Source organism: Oxyura jamaicensis, chromosome 8, assembly GCF_011077185.1.
Source record: "Oxyura jamaicensis isolate SHBP4307 breed ruddy duck chromosome 8, BPBGC_Ojam_1.0, whole genome shotgun sequence".
In the NCBI taxonomy this organism is placed as follows: Eukaryota; Metazoa; Chordata; class Aves; order Anseriformes; family Anatidae; genus Oxyura; species Oxyura jamaicensis.
In genome coordinates, this window is record NC_048900.1 from 22,657,066 (window position 1) to 22,674,456 (window position 17,391).

A 17,391-nucleotide genomic window follows, 5' to 3' on the forward strand; every position below is an offset into this window, starting at 1 on the left:
TTGCCAGGCAAGACCAGGTGGGACCATCCCTTGACCTGGTGGGACTCCGTGCAGCATCCATGGCGGATATTTGTATAGGGTTTTGAATTAGTGTTGCACACCCCAGGCAGTGGAGCAGGTTTGTCGAGGTGCCAGATTTCTGCTAAGACCATCCGGAATCTATTTAACATAATTTGGCATTTCATAACTCTTAAAATTCTCTCCTATGGTTCTCTTAATGGCATGCAAAAACACAGACGTCGGAAGGAGGGAACACAAAAAAGATGCTAATGACCTTTTAATAAAAATTATAGACAGAATTTCATGGCAGAAGAAGGCGTTCATTTCCAATTGCCTCGCTTAATATGGAAATAAGGGGCAATCAGTCAGAGCCAGTCACACCCGCAGCGCAGAGCAAGAACAGTCCGGGCTGATGGTGTGGGAGAAGACACAGCAGCAAGCTCTAAATGTTTCATTTTAATGTTCTCCCCCTCTAGCACTGTTTGCCTTTTCTGTGGTGCCTCTTTTCCTCCAGGTCTGCTCAGAAGCTGGCACTTGCCAGCTGCGGTGGCAATGCGAGCCTGCAGCTTGTGAGCTGGAGCTCAGTCAGTGGGACTGGGACATCCAAGAGACCTGACCCTGATCTGAGCCAGAAGGACTTCTCCGAGAAGCAGAGATATGTATTTCATCAGTTGCCTTCAGTTTCCTTCAAGCTTTTGGGATTCCCCTGTGCGGGGGACACCTCATGGCTCTGGGATGTGCTTTCAAGCCCTCAGCATCCTCTCTGGGGTCTCGGTCCTCAGGGGGGAGTTTCCAAACCCAGCAGCAATGACTCCAGCAATGCCCCTGCTAACAGTACTGTGCTCTTGAGTACAGAGTGTGTGCAGAGGACTTGCTGCTGTGCTTCATGCCTCGATGTCCTCACACTGCCGCTGCCTGCTCACAGCATTGCTCCCGCAGCCGGCGTGGAGTCAGTGCATAGCTCTGAGGATGGGAAGATCTTCGTGCCAGGGGTGCTATTTTTTAAGAGATGATTTTCTAAAAGGTATGAATGACAACAGGGTGGTTTCCATGTTGGCATGGTTGAGTGCCAGCAGTTTGACAGGCAGAAGGGGAGTGACAAGCTACTGGGTGTTGGGAGTGGCTGTGGTGGAAACACAGAGCTTGGGAGGCCAGGGCTGCAGAGCTGATCTCTGCCTTCATTTACACACCAGCAGACTTTGGGTCATGCTAGTGAGCAGAGTTTGGTGACAGACCTGAACCAGCAGGAGCCCAGTGCTGTCAGCAGTACGGTCAGGAAAGCCATCTTTTTTACTTGAAAATTGATCGCGTTTGATCTGAGCTCTGGTGCGTGACAGTGATCGTGGCCCACTGCAGGGTCATTATTAAAAGGACTGTCAAGTCAGAAGCTCACTCTCATGTCATTTCTAATATACCTTTGCACAAGAGGCAGCTGAAGGCAGTGTGGAAATCCAGACAGAGCAGCTCCTGCAGCTGGAGAAAATTCCCTTTGAATGGCTCATGAGGATGTACCAGATCCAGGGGATCAAAGAGCACTTGCAGGGCATGTCCAGGTGTTGCTCTGTGACAATGCACAGAGACCATTCCTCTTCGGAGGGCTGGGCTGGCCTTTGCATCTTTGGGCTGAGGAAATTTTACGGGATGGAGTAAATAAGGAAGAAAATAACACCCCAGAGAAAGTGTGGGCTTTCCACGGCTGGCCACGGCTGTGCCACAGGGACTTGTGCTTCCACTGCCTCTCAGGCAGGCTCTGCAGCAACGGAGCGGCAGCGGGCTGCAGGCAGGCAGCAGGTTACGGCAGGGACAGATGGCAGCGGGGATGTGGATCCAGACCGTGGGAAGCGCTGCCAGCCCCGGGGACAATTAGTCACGTCGGGAGTGGGTGCGTGGAGCCACTGCGACGGGGCGAGTGAGGGCGAGCGGGGGCCTGGGGAATGGGAGGCTGGAAAGGGGGAGACTCAGCGAGTGAGAGGCACGGGTTAGTTCTCCTGACAGCAAATAAAAGCATGGATGGAAAGTGAACATGAAAGAGGTTGTTAATTTGGTTCCCATGAACCCGTCCACAGCCTCAGAAGTAATCTTTTCACTTTCATCCCACTGCTTAACCAGCGTGGCTCTGCAGAGCTCATAAGCAGGAAAACTTCTGGTCTGCAGGATATCCCACAGCTATTTTTCTTTATTTTCTGGTCTTCCTTTGAAACAGATTTCCTCTTCTTTCCCTGTGGTTCAAAATTTCTCCAAAACATACATTTTGGGAATACCTCTTTGGGGTGTTTCCAAACCCACTTTCACTCATCACACCATGAAACCAAGGCAGAAGCCCCTTCCATGGGGGAGGCTGCTCGGTCCCTGCTTCCTGTGGTGTCTGAGTGCTGTGAGCACTGCTCGGCTCCCCCTGCAGCAAACCACGGACTGGCAGAGGCTGAAATCTGCAGCATTGCCTTAATGCTGATCTCTAAGATGGGCAGATGCAGATAGGACCTTGTACTGCTGTTCTTTCAAGTACCATTCACTGTTTCTCTTTCTCTCTTTTTTTCCTTTGAGTCTCAAAGGATAATAGATGAAGCAACACGGGAACAGAAGAGAATTGCCCCACAGTACCCATGTTCCTAATTAGTTTCCTAAATACAAAACAAGGTGCCACAGCTGTAGTATGGATCTAGCTGACCTTTCAAGTTGTAGAGCATCCTTATTAAATGCCAAGCTCCCCGAAAAACATGCAGAGCATGATTTTCTTGCCTCTTCTCTATTATTTGCATTTTCTGAGGGGTGGAGATGAAGAGGGTGCTTTACCAGAGCAAGGGCAGGATTACAGAGTGTGAAGCACAAACAGCATCTGTCTCACAGTGAAATTAAGATTGGAGGAATTATTAGGCAAGGAACGAACTGGCTGAGGCCTTTCAGTGCTAAGGGTTTTGATCTGGCTCTGGGAAAACCAATAAATCACTAAGTGCTATAGATTCACCATGAGTGCCTATGAGCAGCCAAACCATCACTGCACAGTGACAACCACAGGGCTGGAAGGGAGGCACTGAGCTGGTGGCCATGCAGGGAGAAGACCCAGGAGCCTGACAGTGGGACAGATCTGCTCTGATGAAGTGTCCCAGATGAGCTTCCAGCCAGGAACAGAGCCCTGACATCCACGGTGTGGAAGAGCCATGCCAGACAAATGCAGCCTGCTGGAATGGAAACCCCGTGGGCGTGGTGACAGGACCAGAGCCCCAAGCCTGTACCTTTATATGTGGTACAAAAAGGTTTGGAGAAACCATGGCTGTGGTCCGGCAGTGCTTCATCGCTCCAAGGGAGGAGCAAGGCAAGGTGAAAAGGCCAGCAGGCCAGTCACACTGAGCCTGAGTCTCATTCTTACGCAGATTTTGTGCATCCACAAAGCCATAATGCGGTTTAGTGATGCAGTCCTGAAATAGCCCGCTTGTCCATGGTGAAACCCTTGCTAAGTCAGCCTGAGTGCTTATTTAAGGAGATGGTAATTTCCTTCAGCCCGGCTTCCCCGACCAGCTAATCACCTGCCAAGGGGCTGAAGGTGACAGACTGGAGGAGGGAGCACAGAGCTATGAGGAAACATCACTGCAGGTGGTTTTTAATATCCAAGAGGCAACGGCAGACAGGAGAGTGATGGAAAAGTGCGGACATGGGCAGCTCATCTGCCAGGAGCTGCCTGTCCTACAGGCAAACAGATGGGCCTTTCAGCACATGTTTCAGCAGGGAACCGACCTGCAGTGTTACATTAAAGGGGAGAAAAGTGCCAAATGCTGAAGAACTGGACAGGAAGACAGGGGAGGGCAGTGTCCCTGCGGCAAGCTATCGCTCCTGGGGATTTTCCCTGCTTCTCTTATCAGTAGCCTCAGCAGCGAGCTGTAAGCAGCAAGCAGCAGGACTCAGGGCAAAGTTTCCAAGCTATTCCCTACAGAGACGTTTCATTTGCAGCTTGTGCCAAGCTCCAGATTCAGTAGATATGCAGTGCGTTGTAGCTTCATCTATATAAGCTATGTAAAATATGTTTTTTAGTGCAGCCAAGAGAAGGAATCACCTGTTCCCTGAATCCCCAAATTCAGTGTTGCATTTCAAACAGTAGTAAAACTGTGAAGAATCTCCATCACTCTCATTGCGGTGGTCTCTCATGGGATGAATTTGCCTGGCAAGTGTCATCAAGACGATTCCCCTCGATGAACTCTTCCAGAGACACAAGCTCTCTTTTTTTTTTAGATGAACACTTCCACTTCTGACATGACCTTAGGAGCCCATGGCCTTATTTTATTTCCTACTGCATCCCTCTCAAACATCCAGGAAAGCATGCTCAGTTTTCAGGGCTGAATGTATTTTGGAAATGAATTTTCTATTTCATTACCCCGCCTAAGACCTCTGAAAAGATATGGTAAGGAAGTTAATTCTTTCCTCCCTTTTATTGTTGGTTGGCAATAGTCTATTAACAAAAAGAGATGTGGAAACTCCCCTTGCTACATTAGATTTATTTTTGCTTGTCTCTTTAATAGACTCTGGCTGCTTCTCAAGGGCCTTCTGTCTAGTTATAACTGCTTTTTTTTCTGGCAAGCAAATCCCCCTTGTGAATTAATAGGCTTTAATTGCCCTGAACAGCTTCAGGTGGGACCCCCACCCATGCACCCTCTGCACATTGGTCTGTGGGCTCCATTTAAGCTCAGGGTGTATCTACTAGCCTCTTCTCTGGTCCTGGTGCTTAGCTAGGAAGAGACAATTTTGTCTCTGGTCTTGTTTCTGATTCTGTTTCCATAATGAAACCTGGACTTGTGTTGTAAGTAACCTGCCCCATCTCCTGCTGTTCCTGATAGGGCTCCCTGGGTGGGTGCTGGTCCTGATTCATCACCTTGCCTCATGTGGGGCTGTTAATGGGCTGTCCCCTGCACCCTGCTCTGCTTGCCTTGTTGAGGTGCTGGGGTGCTGTGCCCTGGTCTGTGAGGGCCCATGGAGCTTCTTTGCTCCCTGCTTGCTGCCCACTGGGGAGCAGCCCAGCTCTTGCTGCTCCCAGACACCCAACCTCTCTCTGTTTTCAGTTGAACAGTGATGTGCAAATTGACAAATACAAGTGCTTGCTTGAGTATTTACTGAAGGGATTAAGTGTTCTTTTACTTCCTTTTCTGGTTCCTCCTGTCCCATTGCCTGATATGACTCTAAGCCCCTTCTGCCAGCTTAATGGGTGCTGTCCTGCCCCTCCTGCAGGAGCTGGGCTTTGAACCTGAAAGCTGTGTGAGGTGGGGGGAAGCTCCTGCCTGATTCCAGCAGGATTTGTTCAGTTACCATCAGTGTCTTTGAGCATCTCTGAATCCTGCTGTCTGTAATAGGATCTGACCAAGGGGAGGATGTCCTGACCCAGAAGCAGAGCACGCATTCCTCCAAAAAGCACCATCCTTTCTCTTGTCTATTTCTGTCCTCTAGTGCCCTTTGATCTCCACTTCCAGAGAGGATGCTGCTTTTTTTCTCTCTCCCTTTCTTCTTTCTGTTAAGTAAGTATTTACTTTAAAGTGGGAAGAGGGGGGTGAGCAGCAAGGTTAAACCAGTGACTCTTACCTGGTGAGAGACCCATTCCCTGCCCACATCGGGGAGCGTATTGTTTTGGCAGTTGGTTTCAGGTTGCTTCTCTTCCTTGTTCCCTTTGGGGATCTGACAATATTATTAGATGTTGGTTTGTAGATTATTCTGCACGGCTTCCCCGGGTGCTTGTCTCAAAAGGTCCCTTGTAGCTCCCAGCTGCAGGGTGACAGGAGAGGCTGTGTGCCGTGCTGTGACAGAGACCAGTGGGCACTGTCACCACTCCAGGCCCTTGTTGCTGCTTTCTGCCCCCCTTTTGTGGGAAGACACAGGCCGCCCCCCCCCCCCCCCCCCCAAAGCACCCCTCCTGTGCATGAGCTGAGCTCCAAGCATGTGTGATGTGAATCCAGATCTATCTGAGGAGACCCAGGGGGTGAAGGTGTCCGAGTTCAGCTGCCCTCACTGGCAGAAGTGGATGGCAGTGGCTGGCTGAGGGCATGAGCTCTGCTTCATTTTGTTTGGGGGTGGCTGTGACTGCTGGCAGTGCTTGTGGGAAATAATTGTGGGGAGAGGGATGAGTGACAGAGGTGCTGGAGTGCTTGTCTTTTTTTGGTGTATGTCAGGGTCCTGCGCATTCAAGCCCTGGCACCAGTGCTGCTCTACAAGAAGCTCGGGAGGAGAAGATGGTGGATCTCTGCAGTGACCTGAAGGCCTCTCTTGGAGCTGACCCTACGGCTGCTTGTGAGGTACCTGAGCCCTGTTCCAGCTGCTGGCTGGGCTGTGGGGTGACCAGGTTCCATCTTTTAAGGCAAACTCCCCACACATTTGTAGCCAGTTTATTGCTGACAGGCTGTCTGGTCTAAGACTCCTCTGTGATTTTCTTCCCTGTGAACCCCTGCTGGGTGCTTTCCAGTACCTCCCCGGCTGACTCTATAATCAGATCAGCTCCCCGCAGGGATCCGCAGAGGGACACTCATTCTCGGTGTCTAACTGATTGGGTTTGTTTCAACACAGGCTGATTGTGAAGAGGTTTTCTCAGGACTGTGTGGTAGCTCTGCCTTTGGAAATGGAAATGCCCTGCTATTTCAGCAGTTAATCACTGCCTTTCGCTGATGAGTCCTGGCTGTGCTTTGTACAGAGGCTTCTCTTTGGAAGTGTTTTTCCAGGTGTATTTCTCTTGTTGGAGGCTGGCTGCGGGAGGGAATGAGAAGATGCAAGCATCAACCTGCAGCCAAATGTCTTGGGGAGACTTTCCTGTGCCTCTGTGGTCAGAGTTGCCCCTTGGGACAGTGTGCCCCTGGGGCTGACTTACCGTTGTCTTGGTTTGCATTTTAAAATGGCTCTGGCCTGGATCAGGACTGAGCACCTCTTTTATGATCCTGGCACACGTTTCTTCAAGGCTATATCCTCACCCATCTGTAACCAGTTTCATTCACCTAGCTGCATCCTGAATCTTTCTCTGTGTTTTCTGTGACCAGTCACACCTGTACCTGCTCACAGACCACCCAAAGGCATGAGATGGTGACAGCAGGGCTGAGCTATGAGCCCAGGCTCCCGCTGGGCAGAAGCTTCCTGGTGGGGAGGTTGGGCTCAGGACCCTGCTGGGTGGACATGTCTTTATGTTCCCTGGTTAGTGGACCTCACCCTCCAGAAGGCCAAAAGGTTTCCAGTGCTGCAGAAACTCAGCCTTCTAAAAAGCAGGATGAGTTCATTAAAACATTGAGCTCCATGCTCAGTCCCTAGCCAGATATATTCCCCCAATGGGCTTTCCTATTGTTTAAGCCAATAGAGCCCAGACCTTCTCCCAGTGAGCTCAATCTCTTATCTACTGTTTCTATAGCAACCTCTTATCCTAAAAGGAGCCTGAAATCCCTTTGTAAACACAGCTTGAGGGTATGCCCACAAACACACTTGGCAGGGAAGACAGCAGGTGCCCAGAGGGGCACCTAATGGGAAATCAGGAGTCATCTTGTACCACTCTGGCTTTGCAGGATGGCTTGAGAGGCTTGTTTTTGCCAGCCCAGCTGGTGCTTTAATAACAATTCTGCTGTTCTGCACTTGGAGTGAAGGGGCCAGGAGACCCGCTGAGCCTGTAAGCAGCTATGGCTTCATGGCCTGGGCCTTGTTTCCTCCCTGGCTCACTGTTCCTGGCCTCCTGGCAGTTTTGCATACAAGGAAGTCTTGATCCAGCCTCCCTGGATGACAATGGAGGGACTCATGTCAGCCTAAAAGGGATGTCATATATGAGCAGGGCCAAACCTGCTTTTTCAGCAAGATAAGCTAGGCACGATGCACTATTAGGGTAGAAACACTGAACTCAGATATGGCCCCATATTTGTGGTGGCCTGTAAATATTTTTAGCTCTCATGGTTAAATCCAGCATAGGCCACAATTCCTCTGAACACAGCTTAACAACAAACCGTCCCCCAGGGATCCTGAAGTCCTTTGTCTGGCTGTGACACTGCACCATTAGTGCATGCTGAGTGCATTTACCAATATTTATTGTTCTTTATTTTGCTGATGGTAGTGCACATAGGCACCAAGGTTGTTGATCATATAACAACTGGTCAGAGACGGGTCTGCCTTCAGGAATATAGAAACTTGAATGGGTTTTTGCTGTGTGTACCTGTTACCATCTGATGTCTGTAAGTTGCTCAGAGGCTCTGTGGGACTCAGCTGCACAGGAATATTTTTTTTATGCTTGTCTGTAGATTCTTATATGAAATTTCCCAGGGGAAAGCTCACTGCAGAAAGAATATTTTCCTTCCTTATTCTTAGGGTAGATAAAGGGATGGAGGAAAGCCCACAAGAATGCACTGAAAAAAATCTTTCTGGACCCTCATTATCACTGTGACCAATAAGGAATGGTCATAATGTATTTCAGGCACTGCTTTAGTAAGGTGGTAATCCCCCCAGCACACAGGCATTCCAAATCAGCTGGAAGCTGAATTAAAAGTTTGACAGCAAGGTTTCCAGCACAGACCAGTACAGTTCTTCAGCCTTCCTCTGGTATTTTCTGATAGATGAATTAAGGACAGCTGAAAATGTCAGGAAAGCACCTATACAGGTGTCAAACTCTGCTCTCTGCAAGCAGTCACAGCTGACCGTGCACAAGGGAAGGCTGATGGACTCATTGCAGAACCAGTTTCACCTCAAACTTATCCTGCAAGTCCTCAGATGCTCATTGTGCTTGACTTCAATGTGCTGATAGACTTGTGAGGGTGTGGTTCTGCCCATGCCTGTTGTGGAAGAGCTATCTGAATAATTTTGAGGATACAGAAGATGTTTAAGCAGTTAATTGGTTCTCTCAATGGGGCTGGAGGGCTTGTGGGAGGGTAGCCTCTGGTGTAGGAGCATTAAACAATCAGCAAAACATTATGCTGATTATTCATGTATTAATTGGCAGAAGAAAAAGCTCCGGGGGAGACTCAGACTGCTAATTTCCATCCTGACACAGCACTGAAAGGTCTCCCCAAGCAAAATCTGCTCCCTTGAGAGCTTTCCTTCAGCTTAGTTGTGACTGTAATAACACCCGGGAGACTCCTCCTGGGGTTAGCATCCTGGTTAGACAGGGTGAAGTGGCAGCGTTGGTAGCATGCCTGTTCCTCCTCCATTCCTGGGTTTTCTCATGGGGTTATTCCCAGCGCTGCCTTCATGACACTTGGGCGTCTGCCCAGACATGGCCACCAGCTGCTCTGCCCTACAAAATGCCTCTTCTCCCTTGCAAAATGCAACTGGGGACCTTCAGCTCTCAAATGCCTGTCTCTTGGTGAGAAGGAAGCCAAGAACCAGCACTGCTGCAGGTGAAGAGATCATCCTCTTGCTAAGCTGCTCGGTGGGAAAGGTCTCTGCCAGCTGTGGAGAGGGTGCAAGGCAGAGGAGATGCAGTTGTTGCTTGGAGACAGGGAATGACAACAGATTAAGTTTTTTTTTTTTTCTCTCACAAGCTTGTGACTGTCTGTACCTGTGAAAAATGGACTCCAAACGCCAATACACAGGGGAGCAAGGTGTGAAAACCCTGACCTTGGAGGCGCTGGGAGTGTGACTGTTGTGGTGCTTCATTTATTTTGCTGCTGTGCTTTGAGGGGGTGCTGCTGGCCAGAAGCTGAGCTCAGTTTTAAGCCTTTAGCATAGATTAATCTTGAGATCCCCTATTTTTATTTTAAATAGTTGCTTATTGCCGGTCTAAACAGTCTGGTGCTGGGACATGCTTCATCCAAGGGGTGATGTGGACATGTGGGTTTCTCATTGTAAGGAAGCTGGTCAATCTGTGAACGTCATTGTTTTGCCACAACAAACAGTGGTTTGATGTGGGCCAGGGATTAAATTGCTGTATGGCATGAAATCATCCCTTCCTGCTGCCAGTGAGGGGACAAAGGCTAATTCATGGCAGTAATAAGAATTCACCAGTGGAGGAGCAGTTAGGAAGTCTTATCTGCCTCACCCAGACCTTTATCAGGGCAACCCTGCTTCCAGCAAGAAACAAGTGAAGTAGGAAGAGCAACACCCCCTGCTTACAGATATTTGCCTTTTTAATGAAAAGAAATGAGTAAGAACAAAGTACTCCAGGCCTGATGCTTAGCTAAGACTGTGTGCATCAGTAAATGTTCTCCCTGCAGGAACAAGCCTGGTCACAGCTGTGTGGGAATGGTCTGAACTGGAAGACTAAACCATGTGAGCTCCAAGCGATCAATTGAGAGATTTCCTGGCTCCTCAGCATGAGGATCAAAGGTTCTTGGGTGAGTTGTGCCCACAGCTTGCACTGACTTCATCTTTGCATGGGAAGCCTTCCTTGTGCTTGTCGGTCTGGCTGCTTGTTGGGGTTACTGCTGGATGATGGTTTGGATGCTGTCCTGGCAATGCCACCTTGGGCATGCAGCATCACTGTTGGTTGTGTGCAAAGGCCCATATTTTCTGCTGTTCCCCTGGGCAGGCAGGAGATGTGTCCCCTGGTAAAGGAGATGGGTGGCCCTGACCTTTCCAGAGTAACCTACCCTGCTTCTCTGAGCAGCTCATGAGTAAATGAGAACTTACTGTGAGAAACTAACTGAAGAATGTGGAGGGTTGAGGTGGAAAACCTACCAGAGCCAGTATCCAAGCAGATCTAACTGGGAGCTGTGGTGTTAGCTGTGGGGCTGGAAGAAAGACTGTGAAAATAGGTGCTTGGTATTTCAGCCCAGGACTGGGTCCCTGGGCAGGAAACTTGAGCAAGGGTTACCACTTACCCCTCTTCAGCCAGTGAAGGTCCTGAAAAGACCCCCGGGAGTCTCTTTGAGAAATGAGATCTCAGTACCGACCTCGAACTGGAGCTTTGGGAGGTGCCTGATGCTGACACCTTGACAGGACAAACTGGGGAGAGTGCTCAGCCCCAGCCTGCCCTGTCCTGTAACTCCATGCTGGCTCCATCCTGGATGAATGAGGGACATTGGTGCTTTAAACAAACAACCAAAAACAAAAACAAACAAACAAACAAAAAAAAAAACTGCAATCCTACAACAAAATACTAGTTTTCTGTTTCTTTGGGGTCTAAAAATGTATAAAGTGAGGCTCTCCCAGAGTGATGTCCTGTCTCATCACAGCTCACCCAGCAGGGCTGTCACAGGGACTGTCCTGTCCCTCTGTTCCAGTGGCACACGTACAAACTGGCAGCCTCCAATTTTGGAGCTATCTGGGTTGAAATTGGTTGACCAGTTCCCAAGCTGAGGGTGAATTGACATGCAGGCAGTCACACATGGCTTTCTATTGTTTCTTCAGAAAACCTGGTTAATAACAGTAATAAACCCAGCAGCTTCATGGCTCCGGCGATGTACCAGCATACTGTCACACTGATGGCAAAACACTTCAATTCAAGCGAGCAGAAAGTGATGGGCCTGCGGAGAGACATATGTTCCTGCTCTATTATTTTTATTGTTAATAGCAGGGTTTTTGAAAGCTCCCCATTTCCTGCTCACACCTGTAAGCGAGGAGAGCTGCTCCCACGGGGCAGGAGGGTGGGGGGCTGGCAGGGACAGCCTGGGGGGGCTGCTGCTGGCTGGGTGGCTGGGTTGTGCTGCTGAGATCGTGGTGCCCTGGGGTTGAATATGTAGGTCCTGCCCTGACCCACTGCGTAGGGAGAGCCCCTGGGTCCTGATCCAGCCCCACGGAGCCTGGAGGGTCCCTCCTGGCAGGGTCACACCAGGACCCAGCCCCTGGCCCTGGGGCTGTCGCCTACATAAGACACCAATTTGCTCTGTGCTCAGAAATCCTCAGAAGCTGCTAAATCTGAGACCTTTGCAGAGATGCGGAGCAGCCTGTAGCCTCAGTGCTCAGACTTGTGGCGTGACAGCTGCTGTTCCCAAGCATTAGAGGGAAGTGTCATCCTGTAATGGCAGCAGAGAGTGCACCTGGGCTGGGGCTGGTGATGAATTGCAAATTACCAGTGTGATTTGTAGTGGGGCAGCTTCTCACTCTTCCCTCCACCCCTAGGGAGGAGACATCTCTCCTGGAGAACAAAACACCCTGGAGTTAGGGTCCAGGGGAAGAAGCCTCTCCACCCAGGGAGCCCTGTAAATAGCTTTGGGTCTCCCTGAGGGGTAGGGGATACATGTGGATCTGCTCTCCATTTCCAAAAAAAGGCGGGGAGGGTTGGAGGCAGCGAGACAGAGTTTGGGAGGGAGCTGTGTGCGTGGGTGGAAGCGCTGACAAGCAGGAAAAACCTCTCGTTTAATAGAAAATGCAACCTGATGAACGCATGCGGCGGAGGAGAGAGCTGGGGCTCGGTGCCTGGCAGTCAGACTGGGGGGAGCTGACGAGAGCAGGAGGGCTCTGATCCAGCAGCACCTGTACACATCCTGTGGGCGAAAAACTGAGCTGGTGATGTGGTGAGCAGGACCGAGTGTTGTGGGTGGGGGAGACGGCCCAGCCTCCCCCAGCAGTGATTTCCCCCCACCGTGGTAAATTTGGTGCCTTTAATCTGGATGTGCTGGTGCAGGGGTCCCTGCCCTGCTGCAGGTCCAGCCTGAGCCCAACGCCAGCATCACCTGCGTGACCTCCCTGGCCTTGAGTGAGGGTAAAAGGGGCAAAAAGAAAGGAATCTCCCTGCAATCCACGTGCTGGGCTGGTCTCAGTGATCAAAGGTGACATCAGAGCAGTGCTGGGTGCGGAGCCTCTTCCAATAAATGGGTTTCATCTTAATTCCATCTCTCTAAAGCCAGGGTGGCCGCTGTGTGAGGAAACCTTTGAGCCAGAGACTGGCTGAGGGGCTGGAGGGACTCTGGGATGCTGAGGGAGGCAGAGGAGGAGCACAGCCATGCCACACACTCGAGGGAAGGAGGCCTGATGGCTCCTGGGGCTGCCACGTCCACAGGGGCGTGGGCAGGGGCTGGAGCCTCCCCTGGCTCCAGTGCTGAGGGTCTGTGCTCCCTCTAGCCAAGGGCTCGGAGCTCTCTGTCCCCAGGCATCCTGGAGGTCTGCTGTGCACCAGGGGTCTCCTGCTTGCCAGCAGGGTGTGTGCGTGCGGTGAGGATAGGGGGAAGGATGGCCCCTGCAGAGCACAGTCCTCCAGCCCAGCTTCTGGGGGACACACAATTGCATCTCCGTCAATACCTTCCCCAGGTGTCCCTCCTTGAAACCTGGCTGTTAGAGCTGGGGATGGGACTCTTGGGAAGCTCTGACTCCACCACAGACTCAGCACCCTTCGCATCAAATGGCTCTTTCTGTGTCCCCATGCTGAGATCCGCCAGACCCCAGCGGTGCCCTGCAGAGCCCTTCCCCATCAGCGGGGATGGCAGTGGAGCTGAGGGGCTTCTCCAGCCTCCCGTGGGTGTAGGATCAGCCTGAGCCGAGTAACGCTAATGAGCAGCTTATTAGTGTAATCACCACTTCACCCATGCGTCAGGGGAAGGGGGCATTTCCTTATCAGCTGCTGGAGGGTCCCCAGGGTCAAGGAATAACCCGGAGGGCAGAGGATGGAGCTGGCATCCTGCCCCCCCTGGCCATGGGCACCTTGGTCCCATTAGTCAGCTGCCGGGGGCAGGAGGTGGCTGTGCCCTGCTGGAGGAGGACGGGGATGGTTGCATAAGCCACGCACCCTCCTCTCGCATCGGCATTCATGCTGCACAGCCCCTATTATTGGGCTTGCAAATGACACTAATTTCCCTTCCCGAGCCCTCCCTATAATTTAGCAGCAATGTCCTGTACTCAGATATTATTAGCCGTGTCTTACGTGAACAGTTGCCCTCTTTCTGTTGGTTGGGGGGAGATAATGACTTTAATAGGGACTGCAGACCCGGACCAAGTGCCTCTGCCTTTACTTTTTAATTGACCAGGCTGGCCAGGGTGGGAATGGCATCGCACAGGCTCTCACCCCTCCTTATCTGTCACCGGCAGCTCAGAGAGGATCCCCAGACCTCTGCACTGCAGGAGCAGGGTGTCTTAGGAAGCCACCTGCAAAGGCAGCAGACATAGGGCTTTCTAACCTCTAGCAGCTGTGATATTTCCAGACCCATTGCTCCTCCAGGCTCAAAGCCACCCAGCTCTTTTGCTGTGCCCCATTCCTTTAAGGTTTTATTGTGCTCAGCTGAACACAAGGTGACCTCGAACCCGAGGAACACATGTAGACCCGTGCTTGGTTTGTCAAGAACAGCAAGAAAAACAAATGGTTAGGAAACAAGCTCCAAATACACTGCCCTGCCCCAGCCTGTTGTACCGTGACCAGCTCAGCTCATGCTGCTCTGCCTTCCTGCCCCTTCCTACACGTGCCAGTACACCAACCCGTGCAGCACTTCCAGCCCGGCACAGGACAACATGCAGGGGATGGAAACCCTTGGCTGGGAGTTGGGTGCTGCTGTTGCAAACACAGCCTTGTCCCCCTGGGCATTGGAGAGAGAACTTTTTCTTCCTCCCGTGTAGTCCTCAGGAGACTCTTACTGGTGATAGTCAAAGAATTGATGCTCCCACTTTGTTAATTTTCTGTGCCTTCTTTTACTCAGCAGTGCCACGAGTTTGTGAAAGGGATTTGTTTCTGGCTAAGCAAACACATCAGAGATGCAGTCTGTACAGGAGGACTGAGAAGATCATCTTCTGCTGACCCCTCTCTTCCTATTACCAGCCTTCCCCTGAGCAGGTGCTCAGCTCCGCAGCAGGGACCACAGATGCTGGCTTTTTTCTCAGCTCGGTTTCTGTAAGGATGTAAAATTCCCGCTGGTAATTAAAGATAAAACCCAGGGCTTTGCTGCAGGCCATCTCCACTGGCAACCCAGGAAGGTAATCTGAAGCTTAGCAAAGGTTTCACTAATTTCAAAGCGTGAAGGGCCACGGGGCTGGGCTCGGTAACAAAGGGAGGGAGGAACCCCTGTTGGAACGAGTTGGATCAGCTCGTGCTGCCATCTCTTCTGGCTTTGATTCAGTTCCCTTGTGAAGACACCCAGCCGGCCCTACTCCTTTTCCCATCTCTGGAGGTTGCTCCACCAGCTGCCTTCAAAGCACCGGAGTTTGGCAGAGATCTCTCTGAAATATCCCACGCTCACCTGAGACTGCAAAAAGTAAAAGTGAGAGGAGGAAGAAAGCAAGGAGAAAAACTCCGTGGGCTTTTGGAAAGGCCTGATGGACGTGTCCCCAGCCAGCTCTGTGACGGATTGGCCCACAGTACCTGGGACATCCCCTGCCGGGGAGCTCCCAGCATGGCCCAGTAAAGGGGCAGAATTCACTGCAACGCTCACTGGTGTATGCTGGTGGCGCAGCAGGGACCATGGTAGGGCAGCTGCTGCAGATCTCTGTGCAGATGAGACCCCATGGCAGCTCAGGGCAGGCGAGGTCCCATCCTGCTTGGGTGCTGGCCTCCTGCTCTGAGCAGGCACCAAGCCTGTGAGGCTGGGGAGGTCGTCCGGGCTGGAGGTTTAATTTCTCCCACCTGCCCTGTGCTGTGCCCAGCCATCTGAGCCCAGCTAAAACATCCCTTCCAGAAAAACAAACAAACAAAAACCCCACAGAAGTACCTGCCTGTGATCTGAAGCCATCAAAACCTGGAGACCTCACTGCTCTGCTGGGCATCTCGTTCCAGTGGCTGAGCTCTAGTGGGGAAAATAAACCTCTGCTCATGTTATTTGCATTTCTCTGACTCCAAACACAGCCCTTGCAGCCCTGTCCCTGCTGGCCCGCAGAGCTGGGGGCAGGTGTCTGTAAGGGATGTGCAGGTCCCCTCTGTTTGCTCTTGGAGGGCAGTGGTTTGGTGGCAGGAGCTGAGCTAGGAGCAGGACAAGTGACAGCAGGCAGGCTGCGATGCCAGGAGGGGCGGCTGGGAGTTTCCCTGCGTGCTATCAGAGCCATCGATCTCCACAGCGTCTGTCTGGAAGGATGTGGTGGTGGTGACAGCTTCTCTTTCCTGGCCAACATCCTCCTGTGGGCTGGGTTAGCACCAGCTCCACTGGCTCTGGGTGTGCTAAAAACCCTCCAAAATAAACAAGTGGAGGAGGTGAGCTCAGAGGCTCTGTAATTGTACCGTATGTTGTTGGAGATGAGCTGCTCTTTGTCGCAGCTGGGATAAAGCATCAGGGCATTTTGTCACGGGGGTGATAAAAAGAAGCAGGTTGGGGCAGGAAGGGAGGCAGCTGGAGCATGAGGGGTGAGGGTGTCCCCTCTGCTCAGCCCGGTGAACTCCCTTCTCCTGTTCTCGTACCATGAAACAAAAAAACAAACACCCCAAAAAACTGATACATTGATATTTTTGATAGCTATAAGCTGGTTTTAATGCAGCTCCAGCAATTTACACCAGAGGAGAGGCTGGCCTTCTGTGCCAAAAAAGACCAAGCTTGCAAAGATGACTTCTTCTCTTTCCTTTGGTTGAAGAACGCCTCTTCCCAAGGCAGCCAGCTCCTTTCTGCTGCCCAAAGCCGTGTCTGGGTCTTTAGGCTGCCTTCTGATCTGCTGCTCCTAATCTCTAAGCAAATATTTGGAGAGTGAAAACTAAGCAGAGGCCAACAGCATCAAACGGTAGGGGTGGGGTAGGTGAAAAGGGGCCGTGGGTGGTTGTGCTGATTCCCAAGCCCTGCCATCCCATCACCCCGGCAGGACTTGCTGCAGCTCGGAGCAGATTGCAGCCAGGAATGCTGCTAATGAGACAGCTGTGAGAGGTGAGAAGGATGGGAGCTGCTGCACGGTCCCCAGAGGGAGTCTGGGCTTCTGGAGATTGCACGGGCTGTGGGGAGGCAGTCCTGGGGTGGAAGGAGGGGATTTGAGCTTGGAACTGGATCTCAGCCCTGCTCCTGTTAGCAAGAAGTTATCAGGAAGGGATGAAAGAGCAGAGCAGGGATTGTCTCTGGGCCACTAGAGAAATCCATGAACCAGAATCTTGAAGATGATGTATGTTTCCATCCCCAGCCACAAAGTCCTCATCTCTGAAGGCCTGGCAGAACTGGGAGAGGCAGCAAGGACAGCCCCTGGTGTGCAACACATCCGTGCAAGGAACATGCAGGATGGGGCTGCTTTATCTGGGACCATTTTTTGTGTGTGGTGGCTGCATCCTGGCTGCCCTGTGACCACTGTTCTCGATAACTGTGCAGAGTCTGTGGTGTTATAATTGGAGGCGAGTACAAGATTTTCACAGCAGGAGGTGGAAATGGCCACTAGTCAGACCAAACTGGCAGGTGAAACGTTATCATGGATCCTGTTTGAGGGAACAAAACTCACAGCTTGGGGCAGCCGTTGTGGCACGTGGTGCTATGTGAGCAGGAACATGCTTTAGTGCGCACCTGTGATTTTTTCCTTTTTCTGGCAAAGGAATAAATCTCTATCTGACATCCTCCTTAATCTCAACTCAGATGTGTCTTGATTGAGCATATCAAGAAGAAAATGGAAATTGTGTAGCCCAGGGCGGATAGGAAATCTGTCTTG

At 51.3% G+C, this 17,391-nt stretch overlaps 1 long non-coding RNA gene across 2 annotated transcripts; it reads left to right on the forward strand.

Annotated features, from left to right (window-relative positions):
- The first annotated feature begins 4,698 nt into the window (after window positions 1-4,698).
- Window positions 4,699-10,445, forward strand: LOC118170722. Of its 2 annotated transcripts, none has more exons than XR_004752852.1 (3): window positions 4,699-4,789; window positions 6,147-6,269; window positions 10,143-10,445. It is a non-coding gene; the product is annotated as an uncharacterized LOC118170722 (long non-coding RNA). The 2 variants fall into 2 exon arrangements; XR_004752851.1 differs by lacking the exon at window positions 10,143-10,445 and adding an exon at window positions 8,302-9,683.
- Window positions 10,446-17,391: the final 6,946 nt, after the last annotated feature.